The following is an 18,667-nucleotide window of genomic DNA, read 5'->3' as shown; positions in this document are numbered from 1 at the left end:
TGTCTTAATCCTATACCCATTTTAACCTTATTTTGGTATAGGGTATGAGATGGGGGTCTATGCCTAGGTTTTGCTACACTATTTTCCAGTTTTTCCAGCAGTTTTTGTTGAATAGTGTGTTCTTATCCCATAAGCTAATTGAGTTTAAACAAACAATATATCACCTGAGTCATTTACTACTATTTCTTTTCCTAATCCATTGATTCACTACTCATTTCTTTTTTATTTTTTAAAATTTATTTATTTATTTTGATTCTACAATTTTCCCCCAATCTCACTTCCCTCCCAAACCCTACAGGGAAGGCAGTCTTTTAGTCTTTGATCTTTCCATTGATCTAAGTTGAATGTGATAAGAAAGAAATCATATCCTTAAGGAAAAAAAATAAAGTATAAGAGATAGAAAAATTCCATAATAAGATAAGTTTTTTTTTAATTAAAGGTAACAGTCTTTGGTCTTTGTTCAAACTCCACAATTCTTTCTCTGGATACAGATGGCATTCTCCATCACAGATATCCCCAAATTGTGCCTGATTGTTGCACTGATGGAATGAGCAAGTCCATTAAGATTGATCATCACCCCCATCCTTTACATTTTTTTAAAAGTTTTCTTGATATTCTTGACCTTTTGTTATACTAGAAGAATTTTATTACTATTTCTAGGTCAATAAAATAGTGATTTGGTAGTTTGGTTGGTATGGCACTAAATAAGTAATTTAATTTGGGTAGAATTTGCCATTTTAAAGTATATCAGCTTGACCTAACCATGAACAATTGGCATTTTTCCAAATGTTTAGATTTACCTTTGTGTGAAGTGTTTTGTAATTGTATTCATATAATTTTGGGGTTTGTCTTGGGAGTTTGATTCCCAAGTATTTTATGTTGTCTGCAGTTACTTTAACATAATTTCTCTTTCTATCTCTTGACCTTGATTGAGCTTAGTTGTTCGTATTTAGAAATGCTGATGATTTATATGGGTTTATTTTATATACTGCTACTTTGCCAAATTTGTTAATTGTCTCAAATATTATTTTAGATGATTTTCTAGGGTTCTCTAAGTATACCATCATATCATCTGCAGAGTAAAGGTTTTCCTTGCTCATTGCCATTTCTAATTCCTTCAATTTCTTTTTCTTCTCTTATTACTAAAGTTAACATTTCTAATATTATATTGAATAGTAATAGTGATAATGGGCATCCTTGTTTCAGCCCTGATCTTATTGGAAATGCCCCTAGTTTGTCCCCATTACATATAATATTTATTGATGGTTTTAAGATAGATACTGCTTATTTTAAGGTAAACTCAATTTATTCCTATGCTCTCAGTTTTTAATTTATTGAAATAATGATTTCTGTTGATTTTATTATTGATATGTTCAATTATGTTGAGTATTTTCCTAATATTCAATCATTCCTGTCTACCTGGTATAAATCCTACTGATCATGGTGTATTATCCTAGTAATAACTTGCTGTAACCCCTTTGCTAAAATTTTATTTAAGATTCTTGCATTGGGGACAGCTAGGTGACACAGTACATAGAGCACCAGCCCTGGAGGACCAGAGTTCAAATCCAGTCTCAGACACTTACTAATTACCTAGCTGTGTGACCTTGGGCAAGTCACTTAACCCCATTGCCTTACCCCCCCAAAAAGATTTTGCATCACTGTTCATTAGGGAGATCGAGCTATAATTTTCTTTCTCTGTTTTGACTCTTCCTGGTTTAGTATCAGCACCATATTAATGTCATAAAAGGAATTTGACAGAACACTTTCTTCTCCATTTAAAAAAAATAGTTTATGTAGAATTTGAGTTATTTGTTCCTTAAATGTTTACTAAAATTCATTTTCAAATCCATCTGGACCAGGAGACTTTTCCTTAGGGAATTTATTTATGATTTCTTCAGTTTCTTTTTCTGAAATGGAGTTAAATATTTTATTTCCTCTTCTGTTAAACTGGGTAATTTGTATTTTTGTAAATATTCATACATTTCACTCAGGTTATCAAATTTATTGACATACAGTTGGGCAAAGTACCTCCTCATTGGTGGTGAGTTTATCCTTTTCATTTTTGATACTGGTAATTTGATATTTCTTCTTTTTTAATTAGATTAACCCAAGGTTTATCTTAGTTTTGTTTATTAGATCAATGGTTTTCTTACTTTCAATTTGGTTAATCTCTCTGATTTTCAGAATTTCTAATTTGGTATTTAAATGAAGATCTTCGATTTGCTCTTATTCTAGCTTTTTTAGTTGTATACCCAATTCATTGATCTCAGTATTTAGAGATATAAAATTTTCCCTAAAAACTGCTTTGGCTATATCCCATAAATTTTGGTTTGATGCCTCATTGTTATCATTTTATTGGAGGAAATGATTGGTTATTTCTATGATTTGTTGTTTGATACACACACATTCTTTAAAATTGAGTTTTGGCTTATCTTTCCATGACCCTTTATTATAGGCAATTTTTATTTAATTTTTATAGGTAATTTTTTGCATCATGATCTGAAAAGTATGCATTTATTATTTCTGTCTTTCTGCATTTGATTATAAGGGTCTTTTATTTTATTTATTTAAGGCAATGGGATTAAGTCACTTGCTAAAGGTCACACACCTAGGCAATTATTAAGTGTCTGAGTCCAGATTTGAACACAGGTCCTCCTGACTCCAGGACAAGTGCTCTTTCAACTGCACCACCCAAGCTGCCCTTGATTGTAAGGTTTTTAATGCCCTAGTACATGGTCTTTGGGTATAGGTATCATATAGCCAAGAGAAAAAGTTATTTTCTTTTCTATCCCCATTCAGTCTTCTCCAGAGGACTATCATATCTAAGGGTTTTTTTTTTTAACATTTTATTTGCCTTCTTGTTTATTTTGTGGTTAGACTTATCTAATTCTGAGAGAAGAAGCTTGAGGTCTCCTTCTATGTCTATATCTCCTTGTAATTCATTCAGTTTCTCTAAGAATTTGGACACTCTTCTATTAGGTGCACATACGTTTAATAATGATATACTTCATTGCCTATGGCTCCTTTTAAGAAGATTTGGTTTCCTTCCTTATCCCTTTTAATGAGATCTATTTTTGCTTTTCCTTTATCTGAGATCAAGATCATTACCCCTGATTTTTTTTTTTACTTCTGCTGAAGCATAATATATTTTACTTCAACCTTTTACCCTTACCCTGTATCTCTCTGCTTCAAATGAATTTCTTATGAACAATATATTCTAAGTTTCTGGTTTTTTATCCATTCTGCTTTCCACTTCTGTTTTATGGGAACGTTCATCCCATTCACACTTATAGTTAAGATTACTGTATTTTTCTCCATGCTATCTTTCCCCATTTCTACTTTTCTCTTTCCTTTCCTCTTATCCCTCTCACCAATGTTTTGTTCCTTTTCCCCTTCAATTTTCTTTTAAATTTTAAGTTTTGTCATGTGTACCTTCTCCTTCCCTTTTACCAGGCCCTTCTTCCCTTTTCTTTCTCATTGTTGCCATCCCCTCCCTACCCCACCCCATGTCCCTTTAGGGTAAGAAAGAGCTTGAAACTCAATTGTGAATGTATGTTTCCTTTCTGGGCCAAATCTATTGAGTACGATTTCCTCAGTATTCAGTCTCCCTTCTTTCCCTCTACTATATTAGGTCTTTGTGCCTCTTCACCTCTTCACTAAATTTCTCCTAGTATGGTACTTCTTTTTTTGTGGTTTTATTGTTTTAACCCTAGCTTATAATTACATTGCCTTTGTCAAAATATATTCCTTTTATCTCACCTGATAAAAGTACTATTCTCAAAGGTTGATTGATTGATTACTTGCTTGTCTGAGTGATAAGCAGCACTGCCTCATAATTACTAAGTACCCTCCTCTCTTCTTTCTTATTAGAAATATACTTAGCAAGGGGTAGCACGGGCCCTGAAGTCAGGAGTAAAGTTCAAATCTGCCTCAAGACACTTAATAATTACCTAGCTGTGTGGCCCTGGGCAAGTCACTTAACACCATTTGCAATGCAAAAAAATCTAAAAAAACCCCAAACAACAACAAATATATATATATATATATATATATATATATATATATATATGTATATGTGTGTGTGTGTGTGTATATATATATATATATATATACACATATATATATACTTAGCAAGAGTCATGAATCACATTAAATTATAATCACTTTATACCTTATCCCCTTTTCAAGTATCTTCCACGGACAGACAGTCCTCATGAGCCAAAGCTTCATACAAAGCCAAATCATTTCATGAACTATTTATTACCCTCTTCCCCCTACCAAATACACTCATTCCAATTGTTGCAAAAGCATCAAATAAAATCTCTTCATTACGTTTATGTCCAGTCCCTCTAAGTAAACTCTCTCCCTCCATCTCTATAGTACTCAAACCATAGGACTGTAGTCCTCCCTAACCAAAGTATCAAAAACACTCTCCCACAGTCCCTTTAGCACCCAACCATGTTATTAAAACTTTTGCTAACTTAAATATGGATCAAGATAGATCACTTCCTAATCTCTTTTTTATCTATCCCTTCTAAGTACCCTCTGCTCCTAATTGTACAACAAACCTCTAAGTATTAAGTAAAGTCATTTATGATTTAATTATGTATAGAATCTCTAAGTACTGGAACACCCTGAAAGTCTTTGGCACAGGACCACACAGCATAGGTACCCTCATCAGAGAAAATGCTCTATGAATTGGACTATTTGTACGCATTCTGAGCTCATACTGATCTGATCAGCCACAGTTGGATGCTCTGTAATTTATCTCAAATATTGATGTCATTTTGGTCTTCTTCAGTAATGAAGGACAAGAACCAACCATACCCATATCCCCTAAGCACAATCTCTTCAATTCTATTCAACTATTTATCCTAAGAGAAATACAATTCTCAAGAGTTATAAATGTCATTTTCCCTTGTAGGGTTGTATACAACTTAATGTTCTTGAGTAACATTTATTTTCCCCCCTTTCTGTTTACCTTTTTATTCATCTTTTGAGTCTTGTATTTGAAGGTCAAATTCTCTGTTCAGTTTTGATCTTTTTATCAGGAAATTTTGAAAGTCCTCATCTTTTCCCCCTGACAGATGAAGATGAATTTTGAAGGGTAGTAAATTCTTGATTGTTCTCCAAGAACCTTTGCCCTCTAAAATATCATATTCCAGGCCCTCTGATCCTTTAATGTTGAAGCTGATAAGTCTTATGTAATTGAGTGTGCTTCCTTGTTTTTAAATTGCTTCTTTTTTGGCTCTTGCAGTATTTTCACTTTTATTTGAGAATTCTGGAATTTGACTATGATAGTCCTTGGAGTTTTTATTCTGGGATCTCTTTCTTGAGGTGTTCTGTGTATTCTTTCAAGGACTATTTTGTCTTCTTATCTAATATAGTGGAACAATTGTCCCTGATAATTTCCTGAAAGATATTTTCCAAGTTCTTTTTTTGATCTAGACTTTCTGGTAGAACAATAATTTGTTTTATTTTTTTGGCAAAGCAATAGGATTAAGTGACTTGCCAAGGCCACACACCTAGGTTATTATTAAGTGTCTGAGACTGGATTTGAGCTCAGGTCCTCCTGACTCCAGGGCTGGTGCTTTATCTACTATGCCACCTAGCTGCCCCTAAAGCAATAATTTGTAAATTTTCTCTCCAGATCTATTTTCCAGGTTGTTTGTTTTTCTTAAAGGTATTTTACATTTTCTTCAGTTTTTTTCCTGTCCAGTTCCTCTAAGTATACTCTCTCCCTCCATCTTAAAGTACTCCAATCATAGCCCTACAGTCTTCCCCAAAGTATCAAATACACCCTCCCACAGTCCCATGGTGTTTGCTTTGTTTGAATCCTAGGAGATTCATTGATTTCTATTTGTTCAATTCTAATTTTTAGGGTTTTGTTTTCTTTGGTTAGCTTTTGTTTTTCCTTTACTAGTTGGTTAATTTTTACTTTTTATTAAGTTGCATTCCCTTTCCACTTGGTCGCTTTGAGTTTTAGTTGAGTTGCATTCCTTTTCCAATTAATTGAACAATTTTATTTTTTGAAGACTTACATTCATTTTCCAGTTAGTTACTTTTACTTACAAAGTAATTGATTTCTTCCTAACTTTCCTGCATGACTCATTTCTTTTTTCCATTTTTCTTCTTCTCTTCTTTGGTTTTTTAATTATTTTTTTAAGCTCTTCTATGAGGTTTTGGATTTGAGTATAATCCATAGACTCCTTTAAGACTTCCCATGCAGGTAATTTGTCATTGTTTTCTTCTTCTTAGATGGCATTTTAAGGTGTTTTTTTGCAAGGCACTGGGGTTAAGTGGCTTGTCCAAGGCCACACAGCTGAGATGGCATTTTTATCATCTCTATCTGCATGGTAGTTTTCTATGGTTGGCATTTTTGATTTTTTTGGCTCATTTTGATAATTGAGCTCTGCTCCTGGGGTATAAGGAGTATAGCCCTGAACTTTTTGTGGAAGGGCTAGAGTCTGATCCCTGTCTTATTACTGGCCATGATGTTGCCTATGTAGTGGTTTGTCCCCAACCCAGTCCTGTCTTTTGGTCCAGTGTTCCCAGGGCTCAGACTTGATCTGGGCTTGGGACCCTCCTTGCTGACTTGCTATCAAGCTACCAGGATCTGGGCTGCACTAAAACCCTTCCATCTAGCTGGGCTTTATTTCCCCCTTTCACCTGAAGAGACCTTCCCAGAAGTTCCTCCATGATGTCTACAGCTGAAGATTTCAGTCTTTTTTTTTTTTTGATGGGATCTATAGCTTTAATGTCTGTGTTGAGGCTTCATTTAACAAGCTACAGGAGTATGTTAGTTTCATGCTGCCATCTTGGCTCCTCCAAGAAATGACTTTTTTTCTGTGGTCTTTTTCTATTTGGTCTATTCTTTTTTTTAGATGTTATTTTCTTCAGTGAATCTTTTTGTGTCTTTTACCAAGGTTTTAAGTCCTTTTTTCATAATTTTCTTGAGTTTCTCTCATTTCTTTTCCTAAGTTTTTCTCTACAGTTCTTAATCTCTTTCTTTAAGATTTTCAAAAGTTCTTGTTGGGTCCAGTTAATAAGTGTTTTTTTTTTCTTTGAGGATTTGTTTGTTACTGTGTTTATGTTATTATCTTCTTCTGAATTTGTATCTTGATCTTCTCTACCATATTACTAAATCTGTTCAGCAGCAGCCACAAGTGCTAGCATTCTACTCCTGAGACCCAGAACTGTGACCTAAAACTGAGAGGAAAAAGCTGCATATAGTCAACAAAGTTGTCAAACAGTGCCAGGTTCTCACCCAGTATCAGCAAAGGGTCTTTTTCAGACCAGTTGTCAAATCCCATTTACTGTCTCTGGTCTGAGAGCTCTCAGAGTTACTGCTGTTGCTGCTATGTGCAATTTAGGCTAATTCTTAACCTGTTGTCGCAGTCTTCTTCTGCTAACCTCCTAAGTTATCTTAGCCTGGAAGGACTTTGCCATAACAGAATTCTATTAGAGGCATTATTTTTTTTAGGTTTTTTTTTTCAAGGCAAATGGGGCTAAGTGGCTTGCCCAAGGCCACAAAGCTAGGTAATTATTGAGTGTCTGAGATCGGATTTGAACCCAGGTACTCCTGACTCCAGGGCCAGTGCTTTATCCACTGCGCCACCTAGCCGCCCTAGAGGCATTATTTTGAAGTTTCTTGGAGGTGAATATTGGGAGAGTTTGACTGGATTGCTCCCTCCCCAGTTAGTCAACTCTGTCTCCTCCAAGCTTACTTTTAACTGTCTATGCAAAGAGGAGGATTGGAAATACCTACAGCTAATCATCTGCAGTCTCAGAGTAAACAGATTTCTCAAAGGAATCCTTTTCAAATTTCTTTTCGTATTTACTCAGCTTACAATTAAAGCATTCTCTGAAGAACTTTAGTATTTATTGTGAGACATGGGCGATGCAGCCTCAGGACAGCCCATTATGGCTTACTTATGTCAAAAAAGGTGCTGTGCTTCGTGAGCAAAGCAGAATCGCAGTTTCACAAAGGAAACATGAGATATGCACAGAGACATCTCCATTCCAAATGTTCCAACAAACTCTGTGTTGAATTAGTTTTCACTGATCAGCTACAGCTGGACCCACCATTATTGGTCCTCTTTAAAAGCAAAGGATGAACAGTAATATTAAGGAAGTGTGGCAATGGCTTTGAAGTTTCATGAGATTTGGGGGGTTTCATTTTTTTCCCCTCAGTTCCTCATGGACACTATGCTTCAGTTGTGCTGGAGACAGAAGAGAGTAACTTCTTCCACTTTAATGAAAAGCACAAGCCAGGAAAGAAAGATTGAGGAAGGTACAGAGGCAGCTCTTCTTAATAAAAGAAAGGATCATAGATTTAGACCATCTAGACTAAAACCCCATTTTTCAAACAATGAAACTAGGGTTAGAGAGATCAGTTACAAAAAACAACAGCCAGGATTTGCATAGTACTTCAAATAAAGTGTTTGCAAAGTCACCCCTCTACTGAGCTACCTAGCCACCCCCATTTTTGCTTCTCTTAATACAAAGTAGGAGAATATCAGCTTTTGGGTATGCATGGCAAAGTATTGATTCTTATTGAGAATTTCATCTACAAAAATTTCCTGTCTCCTCCCCCATTAGATCTTATTAATAGTAAATAAATATTTTCTGATCAAGCCTTTGCCCATCTTGAACTTGTGAAGATTTTTTTTGGATCAGACTGTACAACTCTGGAGGACATCTGGTCCTTTATTCCAGTCTGCCAGGGTCTTTCTGGATTCACACTTGTTATCCAATATATTTGTTATTCTTTTAAGCTTATAAACTTGAAAAATATTCTCTCTACATATAAACTTTGGTCTAGCTATTCTCCTGAGCCCCCCAAGATTCTTGTCTCTCATGTACTGGGTCTTAATTTAAGAGTGACTCCAAAAGACTAATATTTTCTTAGCTTGTTTTGCTCCAACTCAGTTATTTTATAAAATGATTCAACCTAGGTTTCTGCAATTATGGGCAACAAGAACCTTATATTTACTTTATACTTTGGGATTTATGTTCATATATTTTTTTTATATATATATATACATATATATTTATATTTACCATTATAACTATTCTTTTTTCACAAAGACAATTCAGATGGTGCAAAAGACTCATAGGAGACAGATACAAAAAATACTCAGAGTAACTCATAAGTAATCAATAGAATTCTCTTTCCTATTCAATCAATAGGATTTTCCTCTGTTGGGTCTGCTTTCTACTAAAATCTTAGAGTCCTTTGAACTGTTCTCAGAAGGGAATTAAAATTAAGTTTTCCAGAACAATGCCATATCATACCTATTGAACTGTACTGTTTGAACAACTCCCAGCAATAGAATAGAGCAAAATATAGGTCTTCTGTGATCCATACCATTATTTCTCCTCTAGTTTGATGGGTCCCATAGGCAAGGGATGTCAAACTTAATTGGGAAATATTTAACATAATAATATTATATTAAAATTTTATTAAAAAATATTATACAATTATATATAATTATATTAAAAATAAATAATAAAAATATAATATACCCTAAAATATGTTATTTTGAGGTTTTTCAAGTCAATTTGTGGCCTTTAAGGCTCTTCCTAATTGACTTTAACACTAATGCTGGAAGCAATGCTCTTCTCTCTCCAGGAGATAAACTGCTCAAGATCTCCACTTATCTCTCTAGAAGAAAAGAAGGAAGGATTTATTAGTGACAGTGTACCTGTCAATCTACTGACTGCTTTATAAATATCATCTTATTTTATTTTCACAACGACCCTAGGAGATAGGTACTATTAATATCCTTATTTCACAGTAGAGTTTAAGTATCTTGCCTAGAGTCACACAGCTAAGAAGTGTCTGTGGTCAAATCTGAACCCAGTTCTTCCTGAATCCAGGCTCAACATTCTATCTACCATGATACCAAGATACCTCTAGGAAATCTCTGAACTTTGAAACTTGGGGTTACTTTTTAAACAATCCCTAAGGCTTCTGCTACTCTTCAAATTTCCCTGCTCTGACTAGGTTTTGAGGTCACAATGACAAGTAAAATTTTAAATCCTAGTTTGTTCACACACAGAGGCTAAAATAAACATTGACATTCACTATCCCAGGCCTCACAGACAAAACACACTTAGCATGTGTTAAAAAAAAAAATTACAAGTTCAAATGCTTCACTGATATACTTTTTTTTTTTAGGTTTTTGCAAGGCAATGGGGTTAAGTGTCTTGCCCAAGGCCACATAGCTAGGTGATTAAGTGTCTGAGGTCAGATTTGAACTCAGGTACTCCTGACTACAGGGCCAGAGCTCTATTCACTGTGCCACCTAGCTGCCCCCCCCCCCATTGATATACTTTTTTTTCAAGTTTCTTTTCTTTTTTTTAATTTATTTTTATTAAAGATATTATTTGAGTTTTACAATTTTCCCCCACTGAAAGCAATCTGTCAGTTTTTACTTTGTTTCCATGTTGTACATTGATCCAAATTGAGTGTGATGAGAGAGAAATCATACCCTTAAGGAAGAGACAAAAAGTCTAAGAAATAATAAGATCTGGCAACAAGATATCTGTTTTTTTTTCTAAATTAGAGGGAATAGTCCTTGAAATTTGTTCAAAATCCACAGCTCTTTATCTGGATCCAGATGGCACTCTCCTTTGCAGACAGCCTAATATTGTTCCCGATTATTGCACTGATGGAATGAGCGAGTCTTTCAAGGTTGATCATCGCCCCCATGTTGCTGTTAGGGTATACAGTGTTTTTCTGGTTCTGCTCATCTCACTCAGCATCAGCTCATGCAAATCCCTCCAGGCTTCCCTGAAATCCCGTACCTCCTGGTTTCTAATAGAACAATAGTGTTCCATGACATACATATACCCAGTTTGCTAAGCTATTCCCCAATCGAAGGACATTTACTTTATTTCCAATTCTTTGCCACCACAAACAGGGCTGCTATAAATATTTTTGTACAAGTGATATTTTTACCCTTTTTCATGATCTCTTCAGGGTATAGACCCAGTAGTGGTATTGCTGGGTCAGAGGGTATTCACACTTTTGTTGCCCTTTGGGTGTAGTTCCAAACAGCTCTCCATAAAGGTTGGATGAGTTCACAGCTCCACCAACAGTGTAATAGTGTCCCAGATTTCCCACAACCCTTCCAACAATGATCATTAGCCTTTCTGGTCATATTGGCCAGTCTGAGAGGTATGAGGTGGTACCTCAGAGAAGCTTTAATTTGTATTTCTCTAATAATGATTTAGAGCATTTTTTTCATGTGGCTATGGATTGCTTTGATCTCATCTGTAAATTGCCTTTGTATATCCTTTGACCATTTTTCAACTGGGGAATGGTTTTTTGTTTTAAAAATATGACTCAGTTCTCTGTATATTTTAGAAATGAGTCCTTTGTCAGAATCATTACTTTTAAAGATTGTTTCCCAATTTACTACTTTTTTTTGATCTTGGTTACAGTAGTTTTATCTGTGCAAAAGCCTTTTAATTTAATGTAATCGAAATCATCTAGTTGGTTTTTTGTGATGTTCTCCAACTCTTTATTAGTCATAAAGTGCTCCCCTTTCCCTCGATCTGACAGGTAAACTAGTCCTTGATCTTCTAACTTGCTTGTAGTATTGTTTTTATGTCTAAATCCTGTAACCATTTGGATCTTATCTTGGTAAGGGTGTTAGGTGTTGGTCTAATCTAAGTTTCTTCCATACTAACTTTCAATTTTCCCAGGAGTTTTTATCCCAATAGCTGGACTCTTTGGGTTTATCAAACAGCAGATTACTATAATCGTCTCCTGCTTTTGCACCTAGTCTATTCAGCTGGTCCACCACTCTATTTCTTAGCCAATACCAAGCAGTTTTGATGACTGATGCTTTATAATATAATTTTAGATCAGGTACGGCTAAGCCACCTTCTTTTGCACTTTTTTTCCATTAAATTCCTGGAAATTCTTGACTTTTTATTTCTCCATATGAATTTACTTACAATTTTTTCCTAACTCTAATTTTTTGGAATTTTGATTGGTAGGGCATTAAACATGTAGTTTAGTTTTGGTAGAATTGTCATTTTTATTATATTAGCTCTACCTATCCATGAGCAGTTGATATTTGCCCAGTTATTTAAATCTGATTTTATTTGTGTGAGAAGTGTTTTGTAATTGTTTTCAAAAAGTTTCTGAGTCTGTCTTGGCAAATAGACTCCCAGGTATTTTATATTGTCTGAGGTTACTTTGAGTGGGATTTCTCTTTCTAGCTCTTGATGCTGTATTTTGCTAGATATATATAGAAAAGTTGAGGATTTATGAGGGTTTATTTTATAGCCTGCAACTTTGCTAAAATTGCTAATTGTTTCCAGTAGTTTTTTGGATGTGCAACTAAGGAAAACCAATGAGCACATTGGTCAGATCTGGGATCATTTACCTCACTTCACGCCCACCATCACTCTACTAAGGGAGGGATCCATGTTTCCTGAAAACTGGTTTATAAAAATTATCAATTAGTCACTGGATTAACGATCTTATATCTTCCACTATTTCATCTTTTATATTATCGTGATCATCATTTAAATTGTTCTCTTGTTACTCTGCATCAACTCATATAAATTCTAATAAAGTTCCCTAAATTCTTCATAGTCTTCATGCCTTATGGCCCAATGATATTTTATACTTCTATGTACCACAATTTGTTTCAACTATTTTCCAACTGATGGACATGTTCTGTATTTTTAATTCTTTACCACCACAAAAGTGCTACTATAAATATTTTTGAATATTTGACCACTATTTATTGTGTTTGACATCCTTTATTTTTTAAGTTTTTTCAAGGCAATGGGGTTAAGTGGCTTGTCCAAGGCCACACAGCTAGGTAATTTATTAAGTGTCTGAGGCTGGATTTGGACTCAGGTACTCCTGACTCCAGGGCCAGTGCTCTATTCACTGTACCACCTAGCTGCCCCCATCCTTGAGTTATAAGCTTAGAAGTGGTATTACTTGGTCACAGGACATGTGCAGCTTAGAAATTTTTCTATTGTAATTGTTTTCCAAAATAGCTGCACTAATTCACAGCTCCACAAATGATGCATTAGTATTTCTGATTTCCCACAGACCTCATCATTTGCCATTTCCGTCTGCATATGATGGATGCAAGGTGAAATTTTTTCTATATCTTCCTCTGTAATACAACCTGATCCAATATTGTGCTGGCTACCAAGCATTTTTGGTCAACCAACAAATATTTATTAAATCTATAATATATTCCAGATCCTGTGCTAAGCCATTCAAATACAATGAGTGAAATATTCTTAACAGACAAGAGCTTGCATTTTAGTCTGGGAAAATTTATTCTCAGGAGCTCTCTTCTTGGGTCAAGTGGGCAAGAAAATTGTAGGCAAACAAATGCAAACCCCATTTGTTTCTATCTCAAAGCAGAATTATAAGGAATAGGTAAACAGAAATAGTTCTCTACTTTATCCTCAAGTGTAACATGAGAGTCTTTGTCAAGTACTTAGCTAAAATGAAACTATACCATCATTCCTGTCATCTGCCAGTCTTTTCACTTTGTGAAAATATGGAAGTCAGGTTAATCTGACATGATCAAATCTGAAGAAATCATATAGACTTTTGGTGATTACTACTTCACTTTCTTAGGTTCTGTTCCATGTAATTGTTGGTTACTTGTTCTATAGTTTCTGTTGGCACACGAACCATTCCTTTAATTTTTCCATTAAATTTCTTTAAATTTCTGTTCTAACATTTTGCCAAGTATAGAAGACAAGTGTACCAGTGTTGTAGCTTAAAGGCTCTATATTCTTCCTTCTTTCTTCTTTGCTGCTGCTGCCCATCATTTTGGTTGTTTTTTGTTTTTTAAGGATATATTTTTAAGGACATTTGCCCCACTCCAGTCCCATGCTACCTTCATTTGCCACAATCTTTTTTAAAATTTATTTTTCTTGTCTTTTTTTTTTAGGTTTTTTTTTTTTTTGCAAGGCGAATGGGGTTAAGTGGCTTGCCCAAGGCCACACGGCTAGGTAATTAGTAAGTGTCTGAGACCGGAACCCAGGTACTCCTGACTGCAAGGCCGGTGCTTTATCCACTACACCACCTAGCCGCCCCTTATTTTTATTTTCAATGCTTTATTATCTCCTTCCTTTTGGCTCCTCTGCCACCTCTTTTGAAACCCATTAAACATATGAAATTGTGCAAAATATTTCCATATTAGTCATGTTCTAAAGAGGGAGGGGGGAAAGCAAGCAAGCAGACAACATATAAACAAACAAATAAAGGAAAAAGAAAATGTTCTTCAGTCTACACCCAGAATCCATTAGTTCTCTATCTGGTAGTTTTGTGGGCTTTCAAAACTATCAATAATAGCTTAGCAATCATACTTGACAGTTCTGTTAATACCCTGGGATGTATGTCTGGGCCTTGTGACAAGAATTCATTGAGGGTAGCCAGATGCTGTCTGATATTTATTTCATGTTCTTTCTCCCTACTTGCCCCTTTTTATCCTATCATTCCAAGACCAAAGATACTCTTCATTGAGGAAGAAAACAGATACAAAATACAAGCATTATGTGTTTTCCTAGTCATCTATTATCATTATATCTAAAGAATTACTTTCCTAAATATATGGTCTACTTGTTCCAACAGAATTTAAAAAAAAATGCACATTCAACAAAGTCTATTTACTATCACCAAAGTGAGCCCTATATTTAGGTTTCTGTGAACCTCACAGCCCACATAAAATGAGTTTATTGATAGTCATTTTTAGAAGGACCCCTAATTTTCTCTCAACTATTTTTCATGTCAATTTAACAAAACCAATATTCCCAAATTCTTTGAATTACATTTTGTCCTCAAATTACAAAGATTACAAAGTTTTTTCTTTTGCCAACAAAAAACCTTTCAAAGCAATCAAAGTGGGACTCAATTTAGAAGTCCGGAATAGGGACCTCAACATATGGCTTCCAACAGGGACTAAACAAGGCACCCATAAAGGGACACAAAGGCAGTGTTATCTGAATAAAGATAGGAAGGACATAGCAGATACAAGCAATAGAACCAGGTGAGGTCCCAGAGCAGAGGAGTCTGGAGAAAGTAACAGGTTGACTTGTTACTTAGGGGGCTGATTTTAAACTAATAGGAACCAGTGAAAATGAGAAAACAATTAAGAATTTAACATTGAAGAGTCAGCGAGAAGCAGAGGCTCAGAGGCAGTGCCCTGGGGGATGAAGCTTCTTTCTTGCTCAGCCCTCAAACTGGATGCTGAGGACCTGCTTGCTGCTCCTTTTGACTGTGGCTGCAGGCTTGATTGTGCAATGCATGTTAAGTGTGATCCAAACCTACGGCAACTTTAGAGATTTGTCATCATTGCCATAGACCTTACCTTGATGCAGACCCTGACAAGGACAAAAAATTTCACTCTCCGTAAAGGTGTTGACTGCTGTTTACAAAATTCAACAACTCCAGATTGTACTGTCAACATCTTAAGCAATTTCAAATGGTCTCTCTCATTCTCTGCTATTCTTACCCTCTTCAGAGGGAGGGGGAAAGGAGAAGGGAAACCTTCCTTTTTGGAAAATCCATGTCTCAAAAAACTTATTTTAGAAATCAAGGGACCCCCCCCCCCCCCATGCTTTCTTCCTGGTTTGGGAAGGAGGGAGGAGTTGGGCAATGACTATGGTTTTCAATAGGTTATTGAAGAGAGAAGAGGAAGAAGACTTGGGAAATTTAGATTTTTGAAGCCTGTGCCTATGACTTATATTTCTGTTGACTAGTCTTAATTGATTATGTGTGTATATATATGTATTTAATCCTCAATGGGATGTTTTTGCATCTCTCCACTGGCCTGAGAAAATGTTTTTATATTTTGAGATTTTGGTGTTGGCCAGGGTGTCCAACAATCTCACTTTGATAAGTTTGAAATACAAAAGAGTTGTTTTCTGTGACAGTGTGTTAGTGTCTAAACTCTGAAATAGGTAAAGTTAAATGTTACTCCTTTTGGTTTGAATTTTGAATTTGATTGCTTTGAAAGGTTTTTTGTTGGCAAAAGAAAAAACTTTGTAATCTTTGTAATTTGAGGATAAAATGTAATTCAAAGAATTTGGGAGTATTGGTTTTGTTAAATTGACATTTGTGTATACTATTTTTGAATTTTTGTTTATAACTTGTGTAGCATTCATTATGTAAAAATTTTGTTTCAAAAACAAGAAGGGAGATATGTTAGGAACTATTGTTGTGTACAGGAGCATTGTAAATTTTCTTCACCTGGTCTCCTTGAACATCAGAGTCTTATCTTACTAAGTGCCATGGGAGTGGGAGTAGATTAGAGGCTGGAAAGGTACTTAAGAACTGGTGTTTTGGTAAATAAACAGCACTTGGAGATCTTGATGGAGTACTTGTCTCCCTTGTCATCCTTCTCTCCCACCCCTCCAACACTCTCCTGGGGAAGGTTGAAGGAGTCCAGAACTGGGACTCAACATAAGAATAAGAACTCAACACTCTCAGGCAATAACTGGTTTCCTAGGAGGGAAACACAAACACAACACAAACACAACAAAACTTTTTTTTAAAGGCAATCAGAGTTTAAGTGACTTGTCTAGTGTCACACAGCTAGTAAGTATCTGAAGTTGTATTTGAACTCACATCTTCCTGATTGCTCTATCCACTTTACCTAGTTGTCCCATACATGATACATTAAGTTTGATCTATATTTTTTTAAAAAAACATTTTTTCCATTATCTTAAGTCGGGATAAACAACCAAACAAAAAAGTTAAATCCTGATTCATATAGCATGTCAATTTCTAAGTATATGAGCGCCAACTCTGAAAATTTGACAATCCTATGATCCTGTCTAAATGGGCTCCAGGACACCATCAGGCAAGAAAGTTGCTCCAGTACAGTTTGACATCTTCTCTGTAACTTGTAATCTTAGAAAGTTGCGCAGACCACTGAGGGGGTTAAGTAACTTGCCCAGGTTTCACAATCAATACATTTCAGAGGCAAGACTCCAACTCAATTTTTCTTACCTTCAAGGCCTATTCTTCATCTATTACGAAGATATTTCTCTTTTGGGGGAAGTTTGGTTTTTTGTTTTGTTCCTCCTGTTCCTTTCCAGTAACATCTTCTGGGAGCTCTGCTCAGCAACCTAAAACTCTCAGAATTGGCCAGGCTTTCTAACCTTCAATTCTAGAATGACAAAATTATATTCTACTTTTTCCTATTGGGAATTAGGTGATGCATAGTTTTAATGTTTATATAACCCATGTGTAGATTAAGGATATATGGATTAGGCTAAATTTTAGAGATGAGTTAGTATTGAAATCCTCATGAGTCAACCCTCCTCAGATGTTCTCTCTGTGAGAATATCTACATTGGCCTCATTTCTGGTGTATTCCTACTCAGCTCACCTGTTAGCAACCAAGCCTACCAGTAAACATTTTGAAGATAAAGCACATTGATTACTAAGCACAGAAATACAGATGTGACCCTCACCTCCAAGCCCCAGTTAAGAAGGAAAAATTTACATAAAAAGACATTCAGATACATATACATTTCCATTTGTGTCTAATGGTAAACCATCTCTAGGAGGGAAGAAGAGAGAGAAGAAAACAGTAAAAAAGAATTTACATGATAATTTTGTTGTATGTTTTGAAAAGAACAAAGCATAATAGATTTATAGTTTCATGTGTAATCATCTTTCTTATTGTACTGTGTTAAGGAAATGCTTGTCTCATTCCGTAAATTCTTAAAAAATGATAAGAAGAGAACAATTTTCCTTCTTCTTTCTCAGAAGGTCAGTCTCCTTCCCCTGGGGCAGCTAGGTGGTATGTTAGACCTAGAATCAGCATGGCAGATTTTCATCACCTCAAACACTTAATCGCTTCATAATCCTTAGCAAGTCACTGAACCTATTCGCCTGAGTTTTCTCATCTATAAAATAAGCTGGAGAAAGAAATAAATGGCAAACTACTCTATTATCTTTGCCAAGAAAACATCAAATGGCATTACCAAGGGGTCAGACGCAATCAAAATGACTGAACACCAACAACAAAAACTCTTTCCATTAAAAAAAAACTCACAACATTGATAGAACTGGGAGTTTCAGTGAAGTCAGCATCCACATCCTCATGGTATACTCGTTCAAGGTCTGGACTTGCTCCCTCCCTCAATCTGCTCTCCAAGCAGGCCAGTCTGCCTCCTGTCTCTGTCAGCCACCAATAGGCAGCTTCTTGGCTTCTAAATGGCTCAGTCTAGGATCTGCTTGACCATGATACCCAACAGCTGTTGTCTCTGCTTTTTTAACATTCCATTGCATGGTTCTGCAGAAAGTCTTCCTATCCTTAGCTATAACTTCCCTTCTCTTTCCCAGAAATCTCTCTCAGAGTTCATGCAAGGGACCCTGGACATTATGAAAATAAGTACCTTTTTAGCAAGCAGCATCTTGTTCCAATGGCATTATGAGAAAAGCAAGTCTTTTCCTATTATTCCCTTTTTATATGGGCATACATCCATTAAAAATAATAATAGCTATTATTTATCTAGCACTTTAAAATTTGCAAAATACTTTACATATGTTTTCTCATTTGATCCTCACAACAACACTATGAGTTAGGGGTTATTATTATTCCTATTTTATAGTTGATCAATCAGAGGTTGACTTACCCAGAGCCACACAGCTG

The 18,667-nt window shown here is 35.5% G+C and overlaps 1 long non-coding RNA gene across 1 annotated transcript in view; it reads right to left on the bottom strand.

The window, feature by feature from the left end:
- The window catches only part of LOC141502619 (uncharacterized), a 31,378-nt gene extending 13,231 nt beyond the window's left edge, over positions 1–18,147 (bottom strand). Inside the window, exon 1 of the long non-coding RNA XR_012472603.1 lies at positions 18,068–18,147. This is a non-coding gene — a long non-coding RNA (uncharacterized LOC141502619). The remainder of the gene's footprint in view (positions 1–18,067) is intronic.
- Between the last annotated feature and the right edge of the window lie 520 nt (positions 18,148–18,667).

Source organism: Macrotis lagotis, chromosome X (genome assembly GCF_037893015.1).
Source record: "Macrotis lagotis isolate mMagLag1 chromosome X, bilby.v1.9.chrom.fasta, whole genome shotgun sequence".
NCBI lineage: Eukaryota > Metazoa > Chordata > Mammalia > Peramelemorphia > Peramelidae > Macrotis > Macrotis lagotis.
Note: the sequence above shows the minus strand (reverse complement) of the source record. Positions and strands in the feature narration are given on the sequence as shown.